The 8,360-nt window shown below is 44.1% G+C and overlaps 1 pseudogene; it reads left to right on the top strand.

Annotated features, from left to right (window-relative positions):
* Nucleotides 1–6,783: 6,783 nt before the first annotated feature.
* On the top strand, nt 6,784–7,581 carry LOC114115852 (TLE family member 5-like; annotated as a pseudogene).
* Nucleotides 7,582–8,360: the final 779 nt, after the last annotated feature.

An 8,360-nucleotide genomic window follows, 5' to 3' on the forward strand; every position in this document is an offset into this window, starting at 1 on the left:
CTACAATATTGTAAAGTATTTAGCCTCCAATTAAAATAAATAAATTTATCAAAAAAAATGGGTGCTTTTGTGTTAGACTAGGCACCTCCCTCTAATTTTGATCCTCAAACAGATCTCAGTGAATACCTGTTCAAACCCTCACCCAAACTCTCCCTAGACTCAGATGTAACAAGAGGACTCCTAAGAAGCTGTTATCTGATGATCTAATGCACTTCTAAAAATACCTGTTGAGAGAGGTTTTCTAATTGTTCATACCTACAGACTATTGACAGAATGAAACCAGTCCTGCCTGTCTCTCCTTAGGCAAACACAGGTCTTTTCCTGATAATTTCAGGTTGAATAAGAACTGTTAAGACTTCATCATCCCATAATAAAATTTGGCAAGGACATATATTTTTTTAAAAGGAGGGTGGGGCGGCAGTAAAAAATGGTGCTCTATACCATACACAGAAGTCTAACTGGGTTCTCCTCTTATAGAACATTTGGTTATTGTTCCATGAGCAGTGACCAAGAAAAGGGCTAGCAGTCCATTTTAGAGAGCAACATGCTGCCAGCTGTGCTGAAATACTGACTAACACATCCCCAGTGCCTACTGTGTGTTCTGACTCATGACTACAAATAAGATTTTTTCAATGAATTTCTTAAAACTTAGAGGAACAAGAATGCTACACTAGAGTAATAGCTCAGAGAAAGTGAACTCTGGGACCTAAAGTCTTATTTTGAGGCAGATAGAATTTTATACTGTTTCAAGTTAATTTGTTCAAAAGTTCTCTCATTGATGCTTTACTCCTTTGCACTACACATTCCCTTACCCTCTTGAAAAGGACTCTACCTAACTTTATACATATGTTCTATATCTTTCATTTTCTAAAAACTGCCACTGGGAAAATGGACATTGCAGTTCACTTAACCATTATGTTGCACACATATGAAAAAAAAAAAATCATCTGACTTAACGTTTCTGTTGAATTGATCTGCTTAAGGTACCATGTGCAATACCCTTTACTCAACTCACCCAACAGAACTGAAATTCAATCCACACTGTATTTGGCATTTTAAATCCGAGGCCCTTAGAAACCTCTCCACATCCACAGGGAAGAGCAAGAGTCAGACAAGCTATGTAAACAGACTCATTCAGCCAAGGCCAGAGAAAGAATCACTCCGCATCCATCTCTGAGAGTGCAGGTCCCTAAGGATTGATCAAGATGGTGTTTCCCTTCTCCTCAAGCAGCTTCCGACAGGACTTCTTTCGTTCCTTTAAAGTTTTGTCTGTTCAGAGAATTTAACTCTCCCAAGGTTCCAGGGACATCAGTTGAGTTCATGAACGAAAAACTGGGGCTCGTTCAGACCTATCTTTTCTGAAGAACTGTGGGGTTAAGCATTTCATTTGCTCTCCTTTACGTCCTCGCCCCCAGGAAGTTAGGACGGGCCACGCGGCTTGCTCTGACCAGTGAAATGCAAACAGATCAGTTACGTCACTTCCGGGACAAAGCATTTCATTGCAAGCATTCATACCAGTCTGCTTTTCTCTGCCTCCATCATCGGTGTGGCACATGTTGAGCGGAAGCCTGTTTCAGCGCTAGCCTTTGACCTCTAAGTGACTGTGACAAGCAGAGCCCTCCTATCAAGCCATGGCAGACACACAGGGTAATGGAGAAATAAACCATTGTTCTTTTACATCACTGATTTTTTTTTAACTCCATTACAAGCTTATTCATTCTAATAGAGGAACTTAAGGACTACTGTGTGTGAAAAAAGGCAAAATGAGAGCTTTTATGGATGAGAGACTAAAGAGAGAAGTGGCAGGCTGAAGGGGAGGCTGTGGAGAGGTTAAAGAGTAAGTGGTCTGTCCCTACCAGTGCCGCATAGGCAGTTAGTGTCCAAAGAGTGCTGGGGCCAAAGCAGGACACTTGTATGAGAACCAGTCTTGTGCCCAATAAATGAGTAGAACCGGAGAACTGACCTACTCCAAGGAAGCTTCCCAAACTTGTCACTAATAGCTCCGAATGCTCTGGAACAGTCATAGAAAGTTGAGTTCACAGTCTGCATTAGTCCAAGTCTCAAGCACATAGTAAATTGAGATTAAGGAGGCAAGAAGTTTGTTTTAAGGGATTAAAACAGGCAACACCAGTGGAGAAAAATGAGGGGGGTGGGTGGGGAAGAAGAGACAGGGAGGACAATCAAACTACAATAAGTTCAGATTTCTTCAAAGGAGAGAGAGAGAAGGGAGGGAGGTATGAAACACGTGCACTTCCGGAAAGTTGTAGCAAGACTGATAAGAGACTCCTCAGTCAAAATCACCCTTCAGAGGAGCTGTGTCTCCATATCTTAAAGCCCCTGCCACACGTAGCCTTGGCTGGGAGCAGTTCCTAGAAAATAGGGCCTGAAGCTGTGGCAACTAGCAAGGGCTAAACCCTACTTCCAAGGAGGAGGTCCGAGTGGAGAATTTTCCCAACCCCCACATAGCTGCAACATCATATTTTATACAGCTTATAAAAGTCTTAACAGGGAAGAAGGCCAATGATGCCACATAACACGTAGAACATTATTTCTTGGTGATAATAGTACTGCCTTATATTTATTACAAGGTGTACATCTTGCTAAGTGCTTTTACATATCTCCTCCCATTTTAAACAGTCCAGGTGACATTATTCCCATTAGAAGAATGGGAAGCTTGAAGCTCTCTAGGACTCTGACCATTAAGAGGGGAGCTGAGCCTGGCACTCAACCATCTATTCCTAGTCCAAGCTAAGCCCACAATATAATGAAGGCACCTGCTGAAAGTCAGTGCCCTGAAAATGTTTGCACTGTCCTTAAGCAAGAATTAATTTTAGGTCACTTGCTTAAAAGCTGATCTAGAAAGAAAATTCACTTGAAGGAGGCTCTGTGTTTATTCTTTCTCTAGAGGCAGCATTCACAGGGCAAGAACAGATTTGTCTCTAGCAGAGAAACCCAAGGATGGCTCACAAGATGTCCTTCAGGGGATGACCAGAGGCTGGAGTCTCTAATGGCCAGAGCAGCCCATGTGGCTTCAGAATGGAAGGAGGAGTTTCTCCAGCTGAGAAAGCCCACTGTAAGTGCAGGGGAGACGATCCAGTTTGGAAATGCAGATACTGCAGAGAAAACCCTTGTAACACATAGAAACTCCCTCAACTGGACAACAGGCCTGTTTACTTGGAATGAGACTAGTATATACTTTCCTTTAACGTTAACAGATATTTTCTTCTCAAAAAGAAAGAAACAAAAATAGTAAAGCAGGATTACCCAGAGAGAAGGAAAAAGCGAAATCATAGTTCCACTCTCTGAATTGGCACAGCCCAGTAAGGAGGGAGAAGCTGACTTCCTGCCAAGTTTCAGTGTCCCACCAAAAATTAAAGACACCAGATAAAGGCAACCCAATCCAGGAGCTACGGCACCTGAGATGAAAATAAACAAGAAAGCTTTAAGTTCTAAGAAGAAAGGATTACAATGTCAATTTTAAGATTGCTGATTACACTGAAACCACTGAAAACAGTGATATTTTCATTGGATGTCAAAAACACCTAGGAACAAAAACCTTTTAAAGTATGAAATTATCTCTCAGGGGAATACGATGTGAACCATTTCCATTTCTACAGTGCACTTGTCCATGCAACTTCCTTCCAGAGTAGGATGGAAACAAATGCCCATTAGACCTCTTTGGGCTTGCTTCCAGCAGAGGAAAATGTTCTGGGTGAAATGGCACCCCAGTAAACCACATTGAACCTGGCTTTTATTTCACACTTAAAAATCATTTACTCAGACGTGGAAAGTTGCTTTCCCTTCTTAGCACAAGCAACTGCCTTGGGCAGCCAAAAAGGAAATAACAGAGTGGTGGGCTAAAAGGGTCTCTAAGTTCTGGCCCCAATGCTGTCACTAATTGGGTCTCATTGGACAAGTCATGTAATCACCCCACAACCTGTTTCCTTATTTATAAAAGGATACAGTTAATAGTTCAAAGCCTTTTTTCTCCTCCAGTTGATCTAGGAAGCTTTGAAAGAACACTGATGCCTGGAACTGAATCAGAATCTCTGGGAGTCTAAGTTTTTAAAGTTCTCCCAGTGGTTCAGATGAGCCCACTCCATAGACCAGTATTTTAGGGTTGACTAAACAAGATGTTCGTAATGATGTTTTCTAAGGCCCACTTGACTTCACATTCCAGGATGTCTGGCTCTAGATGAGTGATCACACCATCGTGATTATCTCGGTAATAAAGATTATTTTTGTACAGTTCTTCTGTGTATTCTTGCCATCTCTTCTTAACATCTTCTGCTTCTGTTAGGTCCATACCATTTCTGTCCTTTATCGAGCCCATCTTTGCATGAAATGTTCCCTTGGTATCTCTAATTTTCTTGAAGAGATCTCTAGTCTTCCCATTCTGTTGTTTTCCTCTATTTCTTTGCATTGATTGCTGAGGAAGCCTTTCTTAGCTCTCCTTGCTATTCCTTGGAACTCTGCATTCAGATGCTTATACCTTTCCTTTTCTCCTTTGCTTTTCGCTTCTTTTCTTTTCACAGCTATTTGTAAGGCCTCCTCAGACAGCCATTTTGCTTTTTTGCATTTCTTTTCCATGGGGATGGTCTTCATCCCTGTCTCCTGTACAATGTCACAAACCTCTGTCCATAGTCCATCAGGCACTCTATCTATCAGATCCAGGCCCTTAAATCTATTTCTCACTTCCACTGTATAATCACAAGGGATTTGATTTAGGTCATACCTGAATGGTCTAGCAGTTTTCCCTACTTTCTTCAATTTAAGTCTGAATTTGGTAATAAGGAGTTCATGATCTGAGCCACACACAGTCAGCTCCTGGTCTTGTTTTTGTTGACTGTATAGAGCTTCTCCATGGAACAACGGACTGGTTCCAAATAGGAAACGGAGTACGTCAAGGCTGTATATTGTTACCCTGTTTATTTAACTTCTATGCAGAGTACATCATGAGAAATGCTGGGCTGGAAGAAGCACAAGTTGGAATCAAGATTGCCAGGAGAAATCTCACTAACCTCAGATATGCAGATGACACCACCCTTATGGCAGAAAGTGAAGAAGAACTAAAGAGCCTCTTGATGAAAGTGAAAGAGGAGAGTGAAGAAGTTGGCTTAAAGTTCAACAGCCAGAAATTGAAGACCATGGCATCTGGTCCCATCACTTCATGGGAAATAGATGAGGAAACAGTGGAAACAGTATCTGACTTTATTTTTTTGGGCTCCAAAATCACTGCAGATGGTGATTGCAGCCCTGAAATTAAAAGATATTTACTCCTTGGAAGAAAAGTTATGACCAACCTAGATAGCGTATTAAAAAGCAGAGACATTACTTTGCCAACAAAGGTCCGTCTAGTCAAGGTTATTGTTTGTCCAGTGGTCATGTATGGATGTGAGAGTTGGACTGTGAAGAAAGCTGAGCACTGAAGAATTGATGCTTTTGAACTGTGGTGTTGGAGAAAACCCTTGAAGAGTCCCTTAGACTGCAAGGAGATCCAAGCAGTCCATTCTGAAGGAGATCAGCCCTGGGATTTCTTTGGAAGGAATGCTGCTAAAGCTGAAACTCCAGTACTTTGGCCACCTCATGCAAAGAGTTGACTCAGTGGAAAAGACTCTGATGCTGGGAGGGATTGGGGGCAGGAGGAGAAGGGGATGACAGAGGATGAGATGGCTGGATGGCATCACTGACTTGTTGGACATGAGTCTGAGTGAACTCCGGGAGTTGGTGATGAACAGGGAGGTCCATCACCCCGTGCTGTGACTCATGGGGTCACAAAGAGTCAGACACGACTGAGCGACTGAACTGAACTGAAACAAGATGTTCAAGATTCCCTCCAATTCTAAAATTCTCTGATGAGAAGGTAGTAGAAGAGGAGGTCAAGGAGAGGTGTGCTGTGCCACAGGGTAGCAGCACCTGCATCGCTAAGAGCATGTTAGAATGGCAGGCTCTAGGGGGAGGAGCTCAAGATGACCTGAGTAGAAGGACATAGAGCTCGCTTCTCCCCGAGAAACATATCAAAACCTAGGCTCTTGGCCCCTATCCCAGAAGCTTACTGAATTAGAATCTATATTTGAACAAGATCCCCAGTGATTCATAAATATGTGAATGTTAGACAGCTCTGCTCTATTTTACTTAATCAGGAGTGAACCCGCCTGCCTATATGTCAGTGGGTCATCTTCCTGCCCAGTCTCTGTGGCCTGGCCAACCAGGAACACAACACAAGAAAAACACGCAGCTTCAGGTGGTAACTGTTTCTGGGAGCCATGCTCCTCAAAGAATGTGATTTGGGGACATTGTCGTCTCACTATAAGTCCCCTTTCAAGTTTGTGGGAAATGCCTGTGAAGGCAAAAGCGAGGCCAGATTGGGAGAGAGAGCTAGTTGGTGGGGAGTGGGGGAAGGATATTATTCTTCCAGCTATCAACCAGGCAAAATTTCATAGATGAAATTTCTAGAGGTGACGTTGAGAGTGTTGAGAAAGAAATTTTAATTTATGTTAGACTGCTAGTCCTTATTAGGGCAGGGGGAAATAAAATCTGTTGCAGCTCACTTTCTCAGATATTTGCTATTCTTACCCACATTTCTGCTCTTAGGGGAGGGGAAGTCTGATTTACAAAATTCAGATAAGGCATGTAAAAAGACAGAAAGCAGGAAGCAGGCGAGGCTAGGCACAGGAGGCTGCCGTGAAGGCCCTGGGAGCTGCGGATCTGTGCTGCGGAGAAAAAGGCAAGATTGCCCTGAGCAGTTGGAGCCTGGGCGCAACCCCGCCATGACTTAACAAGATGTCGGCACAAAGCAGGCATTCTGGCTGGTCACACCCACTCCAGCAACTCAAATTCACCACCTCAGACCCCTGTGACCTCATCAAAGATGAGTTTCAGCTGCTGCAGACTCAGTACCGTAGTCTGAAACTCGAATGTGACAAGCTGGCCAGCAAGGAGCCAGAGACCCAGCATCATTACGTGATGTGCTGCAAAATATCCTAGGGCCTCCCAGGTGCCTCAGTGGTGAAGAATCCTCCTGCCAATGTAGGAGATGTGGGTCCAGTCCCTGTGTAGAGAAGATCCCCTGGAGAAGGGAATGACTGCCCACTCCATTATTCTTGCCTGGAGAATTAAATGGACAGAGGAGCCTGGTGGGCTACAGTCCATGGAGTCACAAAAGAGTCAAACATGACTGAGGAACTAAGCACATGAAATATCCTGCAGCTTTAACATCAAGATGCATAAGCAAGCTGAAATCTTCAAGGGGCTGAATGGGATAAGTGCTAGGACCCACCCTACCTTTTCCCAGAGCAGTAGCAGCAGTTCTCAGGAACCATCCAGTGGGCTAATAAGCAGGTTACAGTTCCTGAGCTGAACACCATCAACTGACAGAAACTCCAAGCCCACCAGCTTCCCACCTGCAGGCTCTCGCCCTGCCCTGATGCCACTGCCTGGGGAAGCTACAGCCCCTTCACTGCTGGGACTTAGCACAGGCACTGGCCTCTCCTTACCTGTCTGTGTTCCCTGGCTCACCTCTCCAAGGAAGACAATAATGGGCATGATGGTGGTACCCACCAGAAGGATGATGGCAGGTGAGAAGTCAGAGAGTGGGCAGCTGAGATGTGGAGGGGAGGGGACAAAAGGGAGACAGACCCGGAGAAAGAGCCAGGTTCATCGTAAGACATGGTACGCTCATTCAGTTCAGTTCAGTTGCTCAGTTGTGTCCGACTCTTTGTGACCCCATGAACCGCAGCATACCAGGCTTCCCTGTCCATCACCATCTCCTGGAGTCCACCCAAACCCATGTCCATTGAGTCGGTGATTCCATCCAACCATCTCATCCTCGGTCGTCCCCTTCTCCTCCTGCCCTCAATCTTCCCCAGGATAGGGTCTTTTCTAATGAGTCAGCTCTTTGCATGAGGTGGCCAAAGTACTGGAGTTTCAGCTTCAACATCAGTCCTTCCAATGAACACCCAGGACTGATCTCCTTTAGGATGGACTGGTTGGATCTCCTTGCAGTCCAAGGGACTCTCAAGAGTCTTCTCCAACACCACACTTCAAAAGCATCAATTCTTTGGCACTCAGCTTTCTTTTATAGTCCAACTCTCACATCCATACATGACCACTGGAAAAACCATAGCCTTGACTAGACGGATCTTTGTTGACAAAGTAATGTCTCTGCTTTTTAATATGCTATCTAGGTTGGTCATAACTTTTCTTCCAAGGAGTAAATGTCTTTTAATTTCATGGCTGCAGTCACCATCTGCAGTGATTTTGGAGCCCCAAAAAATAAAGTCAGATACTGTTTCCACTGTTTCCTCATCTATTTCCCATGAAGTGATGGGACCAGATGCCATGATCTTCATTTTCTGGAT

The sequence above is a fragment of the Ovis aries genome, chromosome 7 (assembly GCF_016772045.2).
Source record: "Ovis aries strain OAR_USU_Benz2616 breed Rambouillet chromosome 7, ARS-UI_Ramb_v3.0, whole genome shotgun sequence".
NCBI classification, from domain to species: domain Eukaryota; kingdom Metazoa; phylum Chordata; class Mammalia; order Artiodactyla; family Bovidae; genus Ovis; species Ovis aries.